The sequence below is a fragment of the Somniosus microcephalus genome, chromosome 10 (assembly GCF_052327205.1).
Source record: "Somniosus microcephalus isolate GS21.2 chromosome 10, FLI_Smic_1.0, whole genome shotgun sequence".
In the NCBI taxonomy this organism is placed as follows: domain Eukaryota; kingdom Metazoa; phylum Chordata; class Chondrichthyes; order Squaliformes; family Somniosidae; genus Somniosus; species Somniosus microcephalus.
The window spans coordinates 235,026,781-235,045,644 of record NC_140996.1 but is presented as its reverse complement, the minus strand read 5'-3'; the positions used below and the strand labels follow the sequence as shown (position 1 = coordinate 235,045,644).

The 18,864-nt window shown below is 44.7% G+C and overlaps 1 protein-coding gene across 8 annotated transcripts in view; it reads right to left on the bottom strand.

The window, feature by feature from the left end:
- Window positions 1-18,864, bottom strand: part of stim1b (stromal interaction molecule 1b) — a 215,647-nt gene that overhangs the window by 9,183 nt on the left and 187,600 nt on the right. The gene's annotated exons all lie outside the window — the stretch shown is intronic.

The following is an 18,864-nucleotide window of genomic DNA, read 5'->3' as shown; positions in this document are numbered from 1 at the left end:
CTGTGGGAAGAGAGAGAGGGGAAAATGCATCAGGCCCGCTGTACAACACACAGCCCCAATACAAAGCTGGGGGAAAATGACTTGTATTTCTATAGCGCCTTTCATAACCTCAGGATGTCCCAAAGCGCTTTACAGCCAATGAAGTATTTTTTGGAGTGTAGTCGCTGTTGTAATGTAGGAAACGCTATAGCCAATTTGTGCACAGCAAGCTCCCGCAAACAGCAATCTGATAATGACCAGATAATCTGTTTAGTGATTTTGGTTGAGGGCTAAATAATGGCCCAGGACACCAGGGAGAACTCCCCTGCTCTTCTTCGAATAGTGCCCTGGGATCTTTTACGTCCACCCGAGAGAGCAGACGGAGCCTCAGTTTAACGTCTCATCTGATAGATGGAGCCTCCGACAGTGCAGCACTCCCCCAGTATTGCCCCTCCGACAGTGCGGCGCTCCCTCAGTACTGCCCCTCCGACAGTGCGGCTCTCCCTCAGTACCGCCCCTCCGACAGTGCGGCGCTCCCTCAGTACTGCCCCTCCGATAGTGCGGCGCTCCCTCAGTACTGCCCCTCCGACAGTGCGGCGCTCCCTCAGTACTGCCCCTCCGACAGTGCGACCCTCCCTCAGTACTGCCCCTCCGACAGTGCGGGGCTCCCTCAGTACTGCCCCTCCGACAGTGCGGCGCTCCCTCAGTACTGCCTCTCCGACAGTGCGGCGCTCCCTCAATACTGCACTGGGAGTGTCAGTCTAGATTTTTGTGCTCAAGTCTCTGGAGTGGGGACTATGAGCCCACAACCTTCTGACTCAGAGGCGAGTGTGCTGCCCACTGAGCCACGGCTGACACATCACGGGATGCGTAAAGTGTGCTGAATTAGCCCCACAAGACGCTCAGCGGTTGAGCACTGACGAGCTGTGCGCAGCCTCACCGCTGCAGGAGTTCCATCTCTCCTCTTGCTCAAAGAAACATTTTCAACTGAAAATTAATGATTTCAATCCAAGGAAATCGGAGGAAAGTGTCTGGTGACCTCAGGACAGTGAGAGTAGAGTTCATCGCTTCTACAGGAATAACCGCACAGCAAAAACAATCCCATTTCAGGAAAGCAAGAAATTATTATAAATATATCGCTGAAAATTGGTGGGTCAAACACTGACCTTTCACCTGCTGGGACCTGGGGTCAATTCGAGCTCTGGACAGAGGGGTGAAGGTTTCACCTGTGCCCAGGACATCAATGGCTCCGTTCGGAACAGACACACTTATCAGATACTCTTGTCTGTATCCCTGAACACCAGTCAGCCATTCCTCGGATTTTCTTGGACCAAATCCTCGCATGATTCCCACACTGGGAGACTGCAGGAATACCACATTCCCCACCCCACCCCCATCACAAACTTACAAGGAATCGCAACACTTGGCTTTCTGTGGTTTGAGGAGAGGGTGTAGTAGCGGAATGCTACTGCAATAATGATTGAGGGCCGACTGTGTGCTCCCCCGGTTAATGTCGCTCCCTATCCAGTGATCAGTCTGCTGCACTGAAGATCAAACTGCTGCTAATCTCCTCTGACTCGAACTGGGGTACCGTCCTGCGGAGGGGAGGGGAGTCGCCAGCGCATCGCACAAGAGTCCAGCCTTCAGGTTTGAAGGCCAGTTACTAGTCACCAGACTCGATATGTGGGGAGGGACTGAGTTACAATCAGAAACTGGGTAAACTTGGAACACATTCACTAGTTAGACCACAGCTAGAGTACTGCGTACAGTTCTGGTCACCACATTACACGAAGGATGTGATTGCACTAGAGAGGGTGCAGAGGAGATTTACCAGGATGTTGCCTGGGCTGGGGAATTTTAGCGATGAGGAAAGATTGGAGAGGCTGGGGTTGTTTTCTTTGGAACAGAGGAGGCTGAGGAGAGATTTAATTGAGGTGTATAAAATGATCAGGGACCTCGATAGAGTGGATAGGAAGGACCTATTTCCCTTAGCAGAGAGGTCAATAACCAGGGGGCGCAGATATAAAGTCATTGGTCGGAGGATTAGAGGGGAGTTGAGGATATTTTTCACCCAGAGGGTGGTGGGGGTCTGGAACTCACTGCCTGAAAGGGTGGTCGAGGCAGGAACCCTCATCACATTTAAAAAGTACTTGGATATACGCTTGAAGTGCCGGAACCTGCAGGGCTACGGACCAAGAGCTGGAGAGTGGGATTAGGCTGGAGAGCTCTTTGTCGGCCAGCGTGGACACGATGGGCCGAATGGCCTCCTTTTATGCCGTAAATTTTTTTGATTCTATGACTCCTGGGAGACGGAGAAGGGAGGAGATGGGGGTGTGACTGAGGGGTTTAAATAGTCAATGGAATTTAGAAGGTAGACAAGAAACAACGCCTCACTCTAGTAGAGGAATCCAGAGCAAAGGGACAACCAACCGAGGAATCGTTTCTTCACACGAAGGGTTTGGAGAAAGTGGTGCCCAGTCCCAGAGGGCAGTGGATGCAGAATCAGCCGAGGTGTTCAAAAGGGAAATACATACTGACGTTAGAAATAAGGGCATGGAAGGATTAGGGAAAGAGGGCAGGCAACTGGGATAGATAAACCAAGGAGAGAGAGCGAGAGGGAGAGAGACAGAGAGACAGAGAGAGAGAGAGAGAGACACAAGAGAGAGCTGAATCTACTTGAGAACCAGGTGAATCTACTTGGGAATCGGGTGAAAGAGCTGCAGGAAAAAGAAGAGAGCCATGGAGGAGAGATAACATCATTAGACCAGCAACCAGAGGCTAGAGATAAGACAAGACAGAGCCCGACGGAACGGCTGCACTCCCACATGGAACAACAGCAGCAGACACACAATACAAGGGGTGCCACACAGACCGACCAGCATACTGAATCTCAATCTTCCCCCACCACCGTGGAACCACAAGCGAGCCGCTCACAAGAGGTACGCACACACCAGACACCCCAGCCCAACACACACACTATGAGTCCAGGCAAAAGCCACCAGACAGTAAACACAAACAAGGCTGACATCGTAATACTCATAGACTCAAATGGGAAATTTCTATGGGAGAAAAAGCTCTTCCCTAGAAGTAAAGTAGAAAAGATCTGGTGCCCAACAACAGACAGAGCCATGGGATGGCTGACCAAAACACGATTAGGCTCCCCCCAACACATAATAATACACACGGGCACAAATGACCTAAAGGCCCAACAGAAAGAAGTAGCAACATCGCTCAGAGCAGTGATTAGGAAGGCAAGCAGTACATTTCCAAACACTAGAATCACTGTTTCCACAATATTGCCGAGAACAGACTTCAACAACAACACAATTCATGAGATAAATGCCAGCATAGCAAGAGACTGCGAATCAAAACGTGCACCTGGCCCAACACCCCACCCTCGATGAAGAATGTCTTTACGACCACGTCTACATCCAAAGGAAAAGAATATCGATCTTTGCTAAAGCCCTGAAGGACGTCGCTTTTAACCGGGTCCATACCCAGACTCCAAGAGGACCCCCCCCCCCGACCACCAGAGATCAGTGGGGTACATATCAGGACCACTACAAAGACCACCACCACACCAACCGAGACCAGAGAGGATCCCCATGCACAACAACAATATCAGACCTGCACCACTCCTGTCCCACGGGGGAACAGGGACGCTCCCAGCCAGACAGAGGGAGAGATGCACAGGACGTACGCAATACCTCAGACAGAGACAATCCATTAAGAGACAATAAGCAGATGTGCAGCAGCATCTACTTCCGCCTTATGGATCAAGGACTAATTAATAGAAAGAACTGTAACCAAATAGTATTAACTTTTATAGACAACTGAGATGATCTTTTTTTCCCCACACATAGACACGACAAACACGTACCACTCTTTAACCTATCATAGTAAAAGATCAAACTTAACATGAAATCCTTATGTATTTCGACCTGGAATATCCAAGGTCTACGCTCTTCGGTGCTCGACGTGAAGAGTAGGACCCCAGAGTTCATAGATGAAACTAAAGATCTGGATATTATCATTTTACAGGAAACTTGGTATAAAGGAAAAGGACACACTGGCTGTCCCCAAGGGTACACTGAGCTGGTGGTCCCCTCCAATAAATTACCAAGAGTAACCCAAGGCAGAGACTCCGGAGGCATACTGATCTGGTTTAAAACAGAACTTAAGAATTACATCAAATTTATAAAAAAGGGCGAAAACCACATGTGGCTCAAAATTGAGAGGGAGATTATCTCTAACACCCAAGATGTTTACATTTGCGCACTTTATATCCCCCCAATGGATTCCCCGTACTTTAAAGAGGACACCTTCTCCAACATAGAGGGGGAAATTATCCAATACCAGGCCCAGGGGAACGTGTTGATCTGTGGGGACCTCAATTCAAGAAAGGGCGAAGAACCAGACTTCACCAATAATCAGGGAAACAATTACGTATTCGGGAATAACCACTTTGATATCCCATCCCTTCCATACAGGCATAACTGCGACAAGCAGACAAATACCAACGGAAAACAGCTCCTACAGCTCTGTCGAAGCCTGGGTCTGTACATTGTCAATGGTAGGTTCATAGGAGACCTCCTAGGAAGATCGACCTATTGCTCACCTCTTGGCTGCAGCACAGTAGACTATATGATTACAGATTTGGACCCATCCTCTTTCAGAGCATTCACAGTCAAACCACAAACAAGAAGGTAAGAGCCCAGGGGATCCAGGGTGCCTTGGCGCGTTGGATCCTAAACTGGCTGAGTGGCAGGAGGCAGAGGGTGATGGTCGAAGGATGCTTTTGTGACTGGAAGCCTGTGTCCAGTGGGGTACCTCAGGGATCGGTGCTGGGTCCCTTGTTGTTTGTGATCTACATAAATGATTTGGATGAGAATGTAAAAGGTATGATCAGTAAGTTCGCAGATGACACGAAAATTGGTGGGGTGGTAAATTGCGAGGAGGAAAGCCTCAGGCTACAGGACGATATAAACGGGTTGGTCAGATGGGCGGAAAAGTGGCAAATGGAATTTAACCCTGAAAAGTGCGAGGTGATGCATTTTGGACGGACAAATAAGGCAAGGGAATACACAATGAGTGGTAGGACCCTAGGAAGTACAGAGGGTCAGAGGGACCTTGGTGTACATGTACATAGATCCCTGAAGGCAGCGGAACAGGTAGATAAGGTGGTTAAAAAGGCATATGGGATACTTGCCTTCATTAGCCGAGGCATAGAGTATAAGAGCAGGGAGGTTATGATGGAGCTGTACAAAACGCTGGTGAGGCCACAGCTGGAGTACTGTGTGCAGTTCTGGTCGCCTCACTATAGGAAGGATGTGATTGCTTTGGAGAGGGTGCAGAGAAGATTCACCAGGATGTTACCTGGGATGGAGCGCCTCAGCTATGAAGAGAGGCTGGACAGGCTGGGGTTGTTTTCCTTGGAGCAAAGAAGGCTGAGGGGGGACCTGATTGAGGTGTACAAAATGATGAGGGGCATAGATAGGGTAGATAAAGAGGAACTTTTCCCCTTAGTAGGGGGGTCAATAACAAGGGGGCATAGATTCAGGGTAAGGGGCAGGAGATTTAGAGGGGATTTGAGGAGGAACTTTTTCACCCAGAGGGTGGTTGGAATCTGGAACTCACTGCCTGAAAGGGTGGTAGAGGCAGGAACCCTCACAACATTCAAGAAGCATTTGGATGAGCACTTGAAATGCCATTGCATACAAGGCTATGGACCAAATGCTGGAAAATGGGATTAGACAGGACAGGGGTGGATGGGCGGCGCGGACACGATGGGCCGAAGGGCCTCTTTCTGTGCTGTAAAACTCTATGACTGTCAGATCACAGTCAAATTACTATGTATCTCAAAAAGACAGAAACAAACAACATAGAAACACAACCCAGTAAACTGTACAACACCAAAAAACCGTACAGATGGGCCAAAAACGACACGGAAAAATACCAGAAAACAATTAGCAATGCACCAACTCAAGCTCTCTTGGACACCTTTCTGGATAACATATACACTCACAATAAAGAAGGCGTAAACCGGGCAGTAAATAACCTAAACAATATTTTCGATAATTTGGCAACAAGTGCAAACTTGAAAGCTCGCAAGAACAAACCCAAAACAAAAAACTATGAAAAATGGTTTGACCCAGATTGCCATAACATGGGGAAAAAACTTAGAAAAATATCAAACCAAAAACACAGACATCCAGAAAACGAGGAATTACGCCTTACTTATTGTCAGACACTAACACAATACAGAAACACACTCAGAACCAAAAAAGAACAATATATTAAGAATACACTCAGCTCCATGGAGGAATCCATTGATTCCAATTGTTTCTGGGACAACTTGAATACACTACACAAAAAACAACACGACGAATTGGCCATTCAAAATGGGGACACATGGGAAAGCCACTTTGAAAAATTATACCAGAAAAACACACTAAGGCCAGAGCAACACCAAATATGCAAAAAACTGGAAAAGCTAGAAATGGCCATAAAAGATAACCAAAACCCGCTAGACTCCACAATAACAGAAAAAGAACTTTCTGAAAAACTCAAGGACCTGCGACCAGGAAAAGCTTGCGGGACAGACGGCATACTAAACGAGATGATTAAACACACAGACGACAAAATGAAACTGGCTATCCTAAAGCTCTTCAACTTGGTTCTGAGTGTCGGTTACTTCCCTGATATCTGGAACAAAAGGACTCATAACGCCCATATACAAAAGTGGGGACAAAGTCGACCCAAATAACTATCGAGGCATCTGTGTAAACAGTAACCTGGGGAAGGTATTCTGTAGCACCATAAACAAAAGACTTATAAACTTCCTTGAGGAGCACAATGTCTTGAGTAAAAGCCAAATTGAATTCCTGCCAAACTATAGAACATCAGATCATATCTTCACCCTACAGACCCTAATTGACAAACACGTTCACCATAACAAAAGCAAAATCTACGCATGCTTTATAGATTTCCAGAAGGCTTTCGACTCCATCTGGCATGACGGTTTATTCCTGAAACTTATCGAAAGCGGGGTAGGGGGAAAAACATATGATGTAATTAAATCAATGTATACAAACAACAAATGTGCAGTTAAAATTGGAGACAAACAAACAAAATACTTCCCACAGGGGCGGGGGGGTGACGCAGGGCTCGCCAATCTCACCGACACTCTTTAATATTTACATAAATGAATTGGCAAAACTACTTGAACAATCTACAGCACCCGGCCTCACCCTATATGAATCCAAGGTTAAATTCCTCCTCTATGCAGACGACCTGGTTCTGCTGTCACCAACTAAGGAGGGTCTACAGCAGAACCTGGATCTGCTGGAGTCGTACTGCCAGACTTGGGCCCTGACAATAAATCCCAAAAAAAACAAAGTCCTTGTGTTCCAGCAAAGATCCAGACCTCAGGGACCCAAAATAAATTTCACAATAGGAACAACCAAAATTGAACAAACCACTAACTACACATACTTGGGCTTAAAAATCAGTTCTACGGGACACTTCAAACTGGCTGTGAATGAACTGAAAGAGAAAGCAAGAAGGGCTTTCTATGCCATTAAAAAATCAATCCAAATAGAAATCCCAATTAGCACTGACAGTGACAGCGTAACACAAAGAATTCGACCCAACACAATCGTCGCTAAGCAAAAGGAAAAATATCTGACATATTGGGCAGAAACAACAAAAACCCAAAGCAAACTCAATTGCTACTTGGCCCTTATGGTAAACCACTGTTATTGTTGTTACACACTGTTGTACCTATGCATGCCTCAACATGTCTCGGCTGGCTCCACCCACAGGCCCAGGTATAAAGGTGATTGACCTGCAGCCCCCTGCCTTCTTGGAACCCAGTCAACCACGAGAGGCATGCTCTGTTCTTTGCTAATAAAAGCCTTTAGTTACTCTCTTAACTCTCAGTCTTTTATGAGTAATTGATAGCGCATCAGCCCTAAACAGACAATACAACATAGCTGATTACCTGACCATGGTAAAGGACAGCAAACTGAGAAAAATCCTGACAATGTACAGACTTAATGAACATAGCCTGGCGATCGAAAAAGGTAGACACAGGCAGACCCGGCTACCAAGGGAGGACAGGATATGCTCTCACTGCAGTCAGGGAATGGTGGAGACAGAGATGCACTTCCTCACAGCTTGTAGAAAATATCAGGGCATAAGGGAGAATTTCTACCCAAAATTTACAAAAATATGCCCGGAATTCAGAAAATTGAATGACGACCAAAAACTCCCATACCTACTAGGGGAAGAGAGAAGTTGCATAACACTGGCGGCACACTATGTTACAGCTTGCCATAAACAGAGGGACAACCACTAAAGATAAGATTATATATAAATTATATGAAAGTATATTTATACACTCAGGGATATATCTGTTTATACACTGTATGGATAGATCTGTATTTTTGTGAACAAACATGAATGTTTTCCAATGCTTTGGCAACATAAGATGTAACTTGTCATGCCAATAAAGCGATTTGGATTGAGAGAGAGAGAGAGATAACCCAAACAGGACCACCACTGCCCCCCACCCCCCTATACAAAACCAACAACAGAACCGTGCTTTTGTACCTGACCCCAGACCCCCCTCTAGACCACAGACTGTAGACGAAGAACTGAGAAAGATCAGGACGATGTTAAGCACCCTGATTGGAAAGCTGGAGAGGAATGCACTAAATTATTAATATTGTTATTTTATCATTGTTATTACTATTATTAGATAGCAGTATGTGCATGCCTCATGAAATTTATACTAAATCGTCATTTAGCATTATACAAACTAGTGTTTTCACACTCGTCCCACAAAATAGGTCCATTATATTTCAATTTTGAACTATATAAATGCGTTCTTTCCACATAAGCTGCTGGAATATCTAGGGTCTCCGCTTCTCAACTTTTGGGATGAAGAGTACAGACCCTGAATTCCTAAAAGCTATAAAAGACATTGATATAATTGTGTTAACAGAAACATGGTGCCAAAAGGACGTGCCCACCCACTGTCCTCCAATGTACCATGAAATCATTGTGCCCTCAGTAAAGAACACTAAGACACGCAAGGGCAGAACCTCCGGGGGAATCTTGGTGTGGTATAAAGGAGAACTGGACAAACACATCTCACCGATAAAACAGGGAAAATCACATGTATGGCTAAAATTAGATAAAAATATAGGAATAACAAAAAAAGATGTCTACTTATGTGCGATCTACATACCTCCAATAGAATCGCCATATTTTGAAGAGGAGTTATTTGATACTCTCCACATGGAAATCAGCCATTTCCAGGCCAAAGGAAAGGTGCTACTATGTGGGGACCTAAATGCAAGGACCGGATGTGAACCCGACTTCATAGACCCACAGGGCAACAACCATGTGTTTGGCCAGACCCCTTTATATGTCACACCAGCCATCGCAAATCGGAACAACCTTGACTGTGAAATAAATAAAAGCGGTAGGGAGGTAGTGCAACTCTGCCGAGCCTTAGGCCTGTACATAGTTAACGGTAGGTTCAGAGGGGACTCCTTAGGGAGACTCACATATTCCTCAACTCTTGGGTCTAGTGTGGTGGATTATACAATCACTGACCTGGACCCCTGCGATATCAACGCATTCACTGTCAGGCAGCAATCCCCCCTCTCAGACCATAACCAAATAAATGTGTACCTTAAACTTTCTGCCCAAACTACAGACACAAAAAAGGAACCCAGTAAGCTCCATAAAATAAACCAGACATACAGATGGGCCCCAGACAGTGGAGATAAATTCATCACAGCACTAAATTCACCTGATCTCACAAGTAAAATATCAAAATTTAAAGAAAATCTATATGAGATCACCAGAGATGGTGTAAACATGGCCATAGATGATATAAATATGATCTTCCATGAGGCAGCTGTAAAAGCCGACCTTGTGAAACAGAAGAGGAATCGTTACAAAAGACAAAATAAAAATGAGAAATGGTTTGACCACGAATGCAAAAATGCCAGAAAAGACCTGAGAAAAATATCAAACCAAAAGCATCGCCAACCAAACAATCCAGACCTACGTATTAGATACAATGAGACCCTCAAAAGATATAAACACACCATTAGGAACAAAACACAAAATTATACCCACAAAATACTCGAAGAAATTGAAAACTCCATTAATCCAAATCAATTCTGGGATATGTGGAATAACCTGAGTACAACACAATTGCAAGCATTACCAATCCAAGATGGCGACATCTGGAGAACACATTTTGAAAACCTGTACAAAGACATCCCAATAAACGAAACAAACCCAAGTCAACATCATGTCACAGAAAAACTCCACACATTAGAAGCAACAATTAAAGACAACCAAAACCCTCTGGACTCCCCAATCACTTGGAAAGAACTGGCCACAAAAACAAAATCTCTCCACCTAAAGAAAGCCTGTGGTCCGGACAACATCAAAAATGAAATGCTCAAGTTCAGCACTATGGAGATGCAGGGTGCTGTACTCAAGTTATTCAACATCATATTACGTTCAGGCTGTTTTCCAGATATCTGGTGCCAAGGACTCAGCTCTCCCATATATAAAAGTGGAAACAAATCAGACCCAAATAACTACCGTGGCATCTGTGTCAACAGTTGTCTAGGGAAGTTATTCTGCAGTATTCTAAATAGCAGATTACTGGATTTTCTTAACATAATATCCTTAGAAAAAATCAAATAGGCTTTCTTCCAAAACACCGCACCACCGACCATATCTATACCCTTCACACTCTCATTGAAAAACATATACACCAAACAAAAAATGGGAAAATATTCGCTTGTTTCATTGACTTCAAGAAAGCTTTTGACTCTATTTGGCACGAAGGGCTCTATTACAAACTTCTTCAGTGTGGAATAGGGGGCAAAGTCTATGACCTTATTAAATCGATGTATCTGAAAAATAAATGCGGTGTCAAAATTGGAGACAAACGCACCGGTTTCTTCACCCAGAGAAGAGGCGTCCGGCAGGGTTGCAATTTGAGTCCAACCCTGTTCAACATATACATAAACGAGTTAGCAGACATGCTGGAGCAAAGCGAGTCACCGGGTCTCTGTCTCCTGGATGAGGAAGTGAGGTCCCTGTTCTATGCGGACGACCTGGTTCTGCTGTCTCCCACAGAACAGGGATTACAGCAACATTTAGACCTACTCGACAAATACTGCCAAAATTGGGCCCTGACAGTAAATCTAAAGAAAACCAACATCATGATTTTTCAAAAAAGGTCCAGATGTCAGGAAAACAAATACCAGTTTACTCTCAGTGATACCATCATAGGACACACTATGAGCTACACTTACCTTGGTCTAACCATCACAGCATCAGGGAGCTTCAGCATAGCAGTGAATGCACTAAAAGAAGCCGCCCGAAGAGCCCTATATGCAATAAAAAGAAAATTCTACAACATCCAAATTCCAATCAAAATCTGGCTCAAAATATTTGATAGTATAATCCTGCCCATTGCGCTGTATGGTAGTGAAGTATGGGGCCCACTCAATCACCATAGCTACACTAAATGGGAAAACACACAATAGAAGCCCTACATGCAGAATTTTGCCGAAGCATTCTTCGCACCCAAAGGAAAACACCAACAAATGCATGTAGAGCCGAACTAGGCAGATACCCACTGATAATAAACATCCAAAAACGAGCACTAAACTTTCTAAATCACCTCAAATCTAGTTCCCCAGACACCCTTCATTTTAAAGCCCTCCAGACCCAAGAGCTGAACCCAGAAATGAGTCCCCTGAGTCAGTTGTTACTGAAACTAAGTACTCCTACCCAGCCGGACCCTGACCAGTCCCAGACCAACACTGCCCTCCAAACACCAATCCGAGTGAACCAAATCATTAAACAATGCAAAGAAACCTACCTGGAACATTGGAACAAAATAACCAAAAGCCAAAGCAGATTAGAATGCTACCGGGCCCTAAAAAGAGAATATAAACTGGCAGACTATCTCTCGACCATCAGAGACACAAAACAGAGACAGACCCTCACCAGATACAGACTAAGCGACCACCAACTGGCAATTGAAAAAGGAAGATACAAGAAATCCTGGCAACCTAAAGAAAATAGAATATGTGATCACTGTCTGGCCGGCGAGGTTGAGACAGAGGTGCACTTCCTCCTAAAATGTGAAAAATTCAACAAAACAAGAAACATATATTTTGACAAGCTCAGCCTTACAACCCCAGATTTCAAAGAATTGGATGACCTGTCAAAATTAAGAATAGTCCTGGGGGAAGGAGACAGACCATATCTTGGTGCCCAATATGTAACAACATGTCACAACCTGAGGAACAGTGAGTGACTAACGAGCACACCCATAGCATATATACTCTAAAAATGTTTAAACCAACGACTGTTTAAATTAATACTGAATGCACCCAACGAGGGTCAACGACTGTTTAAATTAATACTGTCTGTACCCAACGAGGGTCAAAATTGTTTGACACCTACAGAATGTTGGAAACCTGTACTTTTTGTTATGTAAGCTTTGGCAATATGGTTCCCTGTAAACTTTCATGCCAATAAAGCATTTGAATTTGATTTGAGAGAGAGAGAGAGAGAGAGAGAGAGAGAGAGAGAGAGAGAGAGAGAGAGGGAGAGGGAGCGGGAGGGGGAGCGGGAGGGGGAGGGGGAGGGGGAGGGGGAGGGGGAGGGGGAGGGGGAGCGGGAGGGGAGGGGGAGCGGGAGCGGGAGCGGGAGCGGGAGGGGGAGCGGGAGCGGGAGCGGGAGAGGGAGCGGGAGAGGGAGCGGGAGAGAGAGAGAGAGAGAGAGAGAGAGAGAACATTCTTCGCACCCAAAGGAAAACACCAACAAATGCATGCAGAGCCGAACTAGGCAGATACCCACTGATAATAAACATCCACAAACGAGCACTAAACTTCCTAAATCACCTCAAATCTAGCTCCCCAGACACCCTTCATTTTAAAGCCTTCCAGACCCAAGAGCTAAACCCAGAAAAGAGTCCCCTGAGGCAGCACGGTGGCATAGTGGTTAGCACTGTTGCCTCAGCGCCAGGGACCCGGGTTCGAATCCGGCCTCGGGCGACTGTCTGTGTGGAGTTTGCACATTCTCCCCGTGTTTGCGTGGGTTTCCTCCGGGTGCTCCGGTTTCCTCCCACAGTCCAAAGATGTGCGGGTTAGGTTGATTGACTATGATAAATTGACCCTTAGTGTTAGGGGGATTAAATACGTGGGGTTAAATACGTGGGGTTACGGGGATCGGGTGGGATATGTGTCGGTGCAGGCTCGATGGGCCGAAATGGCCTCTATCTGCATTGTGGGGTTTGTGTGATTTCTGTGAGTCAGCTGCTACTGAAACTAAGTACTCCTACTCAGCCGGACCCTGACCAGTCCCAGACCAACACTGCCGTCCAAACACCAATCCGAGTGAACCAAATCATTAAACAATGCAAAGAAACCTACCTGGAACATTGGAACAAAATAACCAAAAGCCAAAGCAGATTAGAATGTTACCGGGCCCTAAAAAGAGAATATAAACTGGCAGACTATCTCTCGACCATCAGAGACACAAAACAGAGACAGACCCTCACCAGGTACAGACTAAGCGACCACCAACTGGCAATTGAAAAAGGAAGATACAAGAAATCCTGGCAGCCTAGAGAGAATAGAATATGTGATCAATGTCTGGCCGGCGAGGTTGAGACAGAGATGCATTTCCTCCTAAAATGCGAAAAATTCAACACAACAAGAAACATATTATTTGACAAGCTCAGCCAAACAACCCCAGATTTCAAAGAATTGAATGACCTGTCAAAATTAAGATTAGTCCTGGGAGAAGGAGACAGACCATACCTTGGTGCCAAATATGTAACAACATGTCACAACCTGAGGACTGTTTAAAATTAATACTGAATGTACCCAATGATGTTCAACGACTGTTTAAATTAATATTGTTTAAAATAATATTGTCTGTACCCAACGAAGGTCAAAATTGTTTGACACCTACAGAATGTTGGAAAACTGTACTTTTTGTTATGTAAGCTTTGGCAATATGGTTCCCTGTAAACTTTCATGCCAATAAAGCATTTGAATTGAATTGAATTGAATTGAGAGAGACAGAGAGAGAGAGAGATAGAGATGCAGGGTGCTGTACTCAAGTTATTCAACATCATATTACGTTCAGGCTGTTTTCTCGATATCTGGTGCCAAGGACTCATCTCTCCCATATATAAAAGTGGAAACAAATCAGACCCAAATAACTACCGTGGCATCTGTGTCAACAGTTGTCTAGGGAAGTTATTCTGCAGTATTCGAAATAGTAGATTGCTGGATTTTCTTAACAAACATAATATCCTTAGAAAAAATCAAATAGGCTTTCTTCCAAAACACCGCACCACCGACCATATCTATACCCTTCACACTCTCATTGAAAAACATATACACCAAACAAAAAATGGGAAAATATTCGCTTGTTTCATTGACTTCAAGAAAGCTTTTGACTCTATCTGGCACGAAGGGCTCTATTACAAACTTCTTCAGTGTGGAATAGGGGGCAAAGTCTATGACCTTATTAAATCGATGTATCTGAAAAATAAATGCGGTGTCAAAATTGGAGACAAACGCACCGGTTTCTTCACCCAGAGAAGAGGCGTCCGGCAGGGCTGCAATTTGAGCCCGACCCTGTTCAACATATACATAAATGAGTTAGCAGACATGCTGGAGCAAAGCGAGTCACCGGGTCTCTTTCTCCTAGATGGGGAAGTGAAATCCCTGTTCTATGCGGACGACCTGGTTCTGCTGTCTCCCACAGAACAAGGATTACAGCAACAATTAGACCTACTCGACAAATACTGCCAAAATTGGGCCCTGACAGTAAATCTAAAGAAAACCAACATCATGATTTTTCAAAAAAGGCCCAGATGTCAGGAAAACAAATACCAGTTTACTCTCAGTGATACCATCATAGGACACACTATGAGCTACACTTACCTTGGTCTAACCATCCCAGCATCAGGGAGCTTCAGCATAGCAGTGAATGCACTAAAAGAAAAAGCCCGAAGAGCCCTATGTGCAATAAAAAGAAAATTCTACAACATCCAAATTCCAATCAAAATCTGGCTCAAAATATTTGACAGCATAATCGTGCCGATTGCGCTGTACGGTAGTGAAGTATGGGGCCCACTCAATCACCATAGCTACACTAAATGGGAAAAACACACAATAGAAGCCCTACATGCAGAATTTTGCCGAAGCATTCTTCGCACCCAAAGGAAAACACCAACAAATGCATGTAGAGCCGAACTAGGCAGATACCCACTGATAATAAACATCCAAAAACGAGCACTAAACTTTCTAAATCACCTCAAATCTAGTTCCCCAGACACCCTTCATTTTAAAGCCCTCCAGACCCAAGAGCTGAACCCAGAAATGAGTCCCCTGAGTCAGCTGCTACTGAAACTAAGTACTCCTACTCAGACGGACCCTGACCAGTCCCACACCAACACTGCCCTCCAAACACCAATCCGAGTGAACCAAATCATTAAACAAGGCAAAGAAACCTACCTGGAACATTGGAACAAAATAACCAAAAGCCAAAGCAGATTAGAATGTTACCGGGCCCTAAAAAGAGAATATAAACTGGCAGACTATCTCTCGACCATCAGAGACACAAAACAGAGACAGACCCTCACCAGGTACAGACTAAGCGACCACCAACTGGCAATTGAAAAAGGAAGATACAAGAAATCCTGGCAGCCTAGAGAGAATAGAATATGTGATCAATGTCTGGCCGGCGAGGTTGAGACAGAGATGCACTTCCTCCTAAAATGCGAAAAATTCAACAAAACAAGAAACATATATTTTGACAAGCTCAGCCAAACAACCCCAGATTTCAAAGAATTGGATGACCTGTCAAAATTAAGATTAGCCCTGGGAGAAGGAGACAGACCATACCTTGGTGCCCAATATGTAACAACATGTCACAACCTGAGGAACAGTGAGGGACTAACGAGCACACCCATAGCATATATAAACATTAAGAATGTTTAAATCAATACCGAATGTACCCAACGACTGTTTAAAAATTAATACTGAATGTACCCAACGAGGGTCAACGACTGTTTAAATTAATATTGTATGTACCCAACGAAGGTCAAAATTGTTTGACACCTACAGAATGTTGGAAAACTGTACTTTTTGTTATGTAAGCTTTGGCAATATGGTTCCTGTAAACTTTCATGCCAATAAAGCATTTGAATTGAGAAATTGAATTGAATTGAAGAGAGAGAGAGAGAGAGAGAGAGAGAGGAGAATTCTGTAAAAGTATCCTCCGGACTCAAAGGAAAACCGTAAACAATGCATGCAGGGCAGAACTAGGCCAATTTCCACTAATAATTACTATCCAAAAAAGAGCCACCAAAGTTTGGAAACACCTAAAAATGAGCAACCCCCACTGCTATCATTACGAAGCCTTGAAATGCCAAGAGAGGACCATAAAGAATAACTCCCTCAGTCAACTAGTCCTGGGACTCAGTGAAGCAACCACTAACACTAACAATAACCAGCCCCAGGACAGTGACATCGTAGCACAGAGAATTCGACCCAACACAGTTGTCACTAAACAAAAGGAAAAATACCTGTCATATTGGGCAGAAACAACAAAAACCCAAAGCAAACTCAATTGCTACTTGGCCCTAAACAGACAATACAACATGGCTGAGTACCTGAACATGGTAAAGGATAACAAACTGAGAAAAACCTTGACAAGGTACAGACTTAGCGAACATGGGAGAGGGAGGGAGAGGGAGAGAGAGGGAGGGAGAGGGAGGGAGAGGGAGGGAGAGGGAGGGAGAGGGAGGGAGAGGGAGGGAGAGGGAGGGAGAGGGAGGGAGAGGGAGGGAGAGGGAGGGAGAGGGAGGGAGAGGGAGGGAGAGGGAGGGAGAGGGAGGGAGAGGGAGGGAGAGGGAGAGGGAGAGGGAGAGGGAGGGAGAGGGAGAGGGAGGGAGAGGGAGAGGGAGAGAGAGAGGGAGGGAGAGAGGGAGGGAGAGAGGGAGAGGGAGAGAGAGAGTTATAAAGACTTATAAACTTCCTTGAGGAGCACAATGTCTTGAGTAAAAGCCAAATTGGATTCCTGCCAAACTATAGATCATCAGATCATATCTTCACGCTACAGACCCTAATTGACAAACACGTTCACCATAACAAAAGCAAAATCTACGCATGCTTTATAGATTTCCAGAAGGCTTTCGACTCCATCTGGCATGACGGTTTATTCCTGAAACTTATCGAAAGCGGGGTAGGGGGAAAAACATATGATGTAATTAAATCAATGTATACAAACAACAAATGTGCAGTTAAAATTGGAGACAAACAAACAAAATACTTCCCACAGGGGCGGGGGGTGATGCAGGGCTCGCCCATCTCACCGACACTCTTTAATATTTACATAAATGAATTGGCAAAACTACTTGAACAATCTACAGCACCCGGCCTCACCCTATATGAATCCAAGGTTAAATTTCTCCTCTATGCAGACGACCTGGTTCTGCTGTCACCAACTAAGGAGGGTCTACAGCAGAACCTGGATCTGCTGGAGTCGTACTGCCAGACTTGGGCCCGGACAATAAATCCCAAAAAAACCAAAGTCCTTGTGTTCCAGCAAAGATCCAGACATCAGGGACCCAAAATAAATTTCACACTAGGAACAACCAAAATTGAACAAATCACTAACTACACATACTTGGGCTTAAAAATCAGTTCTACGGGAAACTTCAAACTGGCTGTGAATGAACTGAAAGAGAAAGCAAGAAGGGCTTTCTATGCCATTAAAAAATCAATACAAATAGAAATCCCAATTAGCATTTGGCTAAAAATTTTCAAATCTGTAATTGAACCAATTGCACTCTATGGCAGTGAGGTATGGGGACCACTAACACAACAAGAATTTGCAAAATGGGACAAACACCCAATTGAGATCCTACATGCAGAATTCTGTAAAAGTATCCTCCGGACTCAAAGGAAAACAGTAAACAATGCATGCAGGGCGGAACTAGGCCAATATCCATTAATAACTATCCAAAAAAGAGCCACCAAATTTTGGAATCACCTACAAATGAGCAACCCCCAATGCTATCACTACGACGCCCTGAAATGCCAAGAGCTGACCATAAAGAAGAATACCCTCAGTCAACTAGTCATGGGACTCAGTGAAGTAACTACTAACGCTACTAACAATAACCAGCCCCAGGACAGTGACAGCGTAACACAAAGAATTCGACCCAACACAATCGTCGCTAAGCAAAAGGAAAAATATCTGACATATTGGGCAGAAACAACAAAAACCCAAAGCAAACTCAATTGCTACTTGGCCCTTATGGTAAACCACTGTTATTGTTGTTACACACTGTTGTACCTATGCATGCCTCAACATGTCTCGGCTGGCTCCACCCACAGGCCCAGGTATAAAGGTGATTGACCTGCAGCCCCCTGCCTTCTTGGAACCCAGTCAACCACGAGAGGCATGCTCTGTTCTTTGCTAATAAAAGCCTTTAGTTACTCTCTTAACTCTCAGTCTTTTATGAGTAATTGATAGCGCATCAGCCCTAAACAGACAATACAACATAGCTGATTACCTGACCATGGTAAAGGACAGCAAACTGAGAAAAATCCTGACAATGTACAGACTTAGTGAACATAGCCTGGCGATCGAAAAAGGTAGACACAGGCAGACCCGGCTACCAAGAGAGGACAGGATATGCTCTCACTGCAGTCAGGGAATGGTGGAGACAGAGATGCACTTCCTCACAGCTTGTAGAAAATATCAGGGCATAAGGGAGAATTTCTACCCAAAATTTACAAAAAT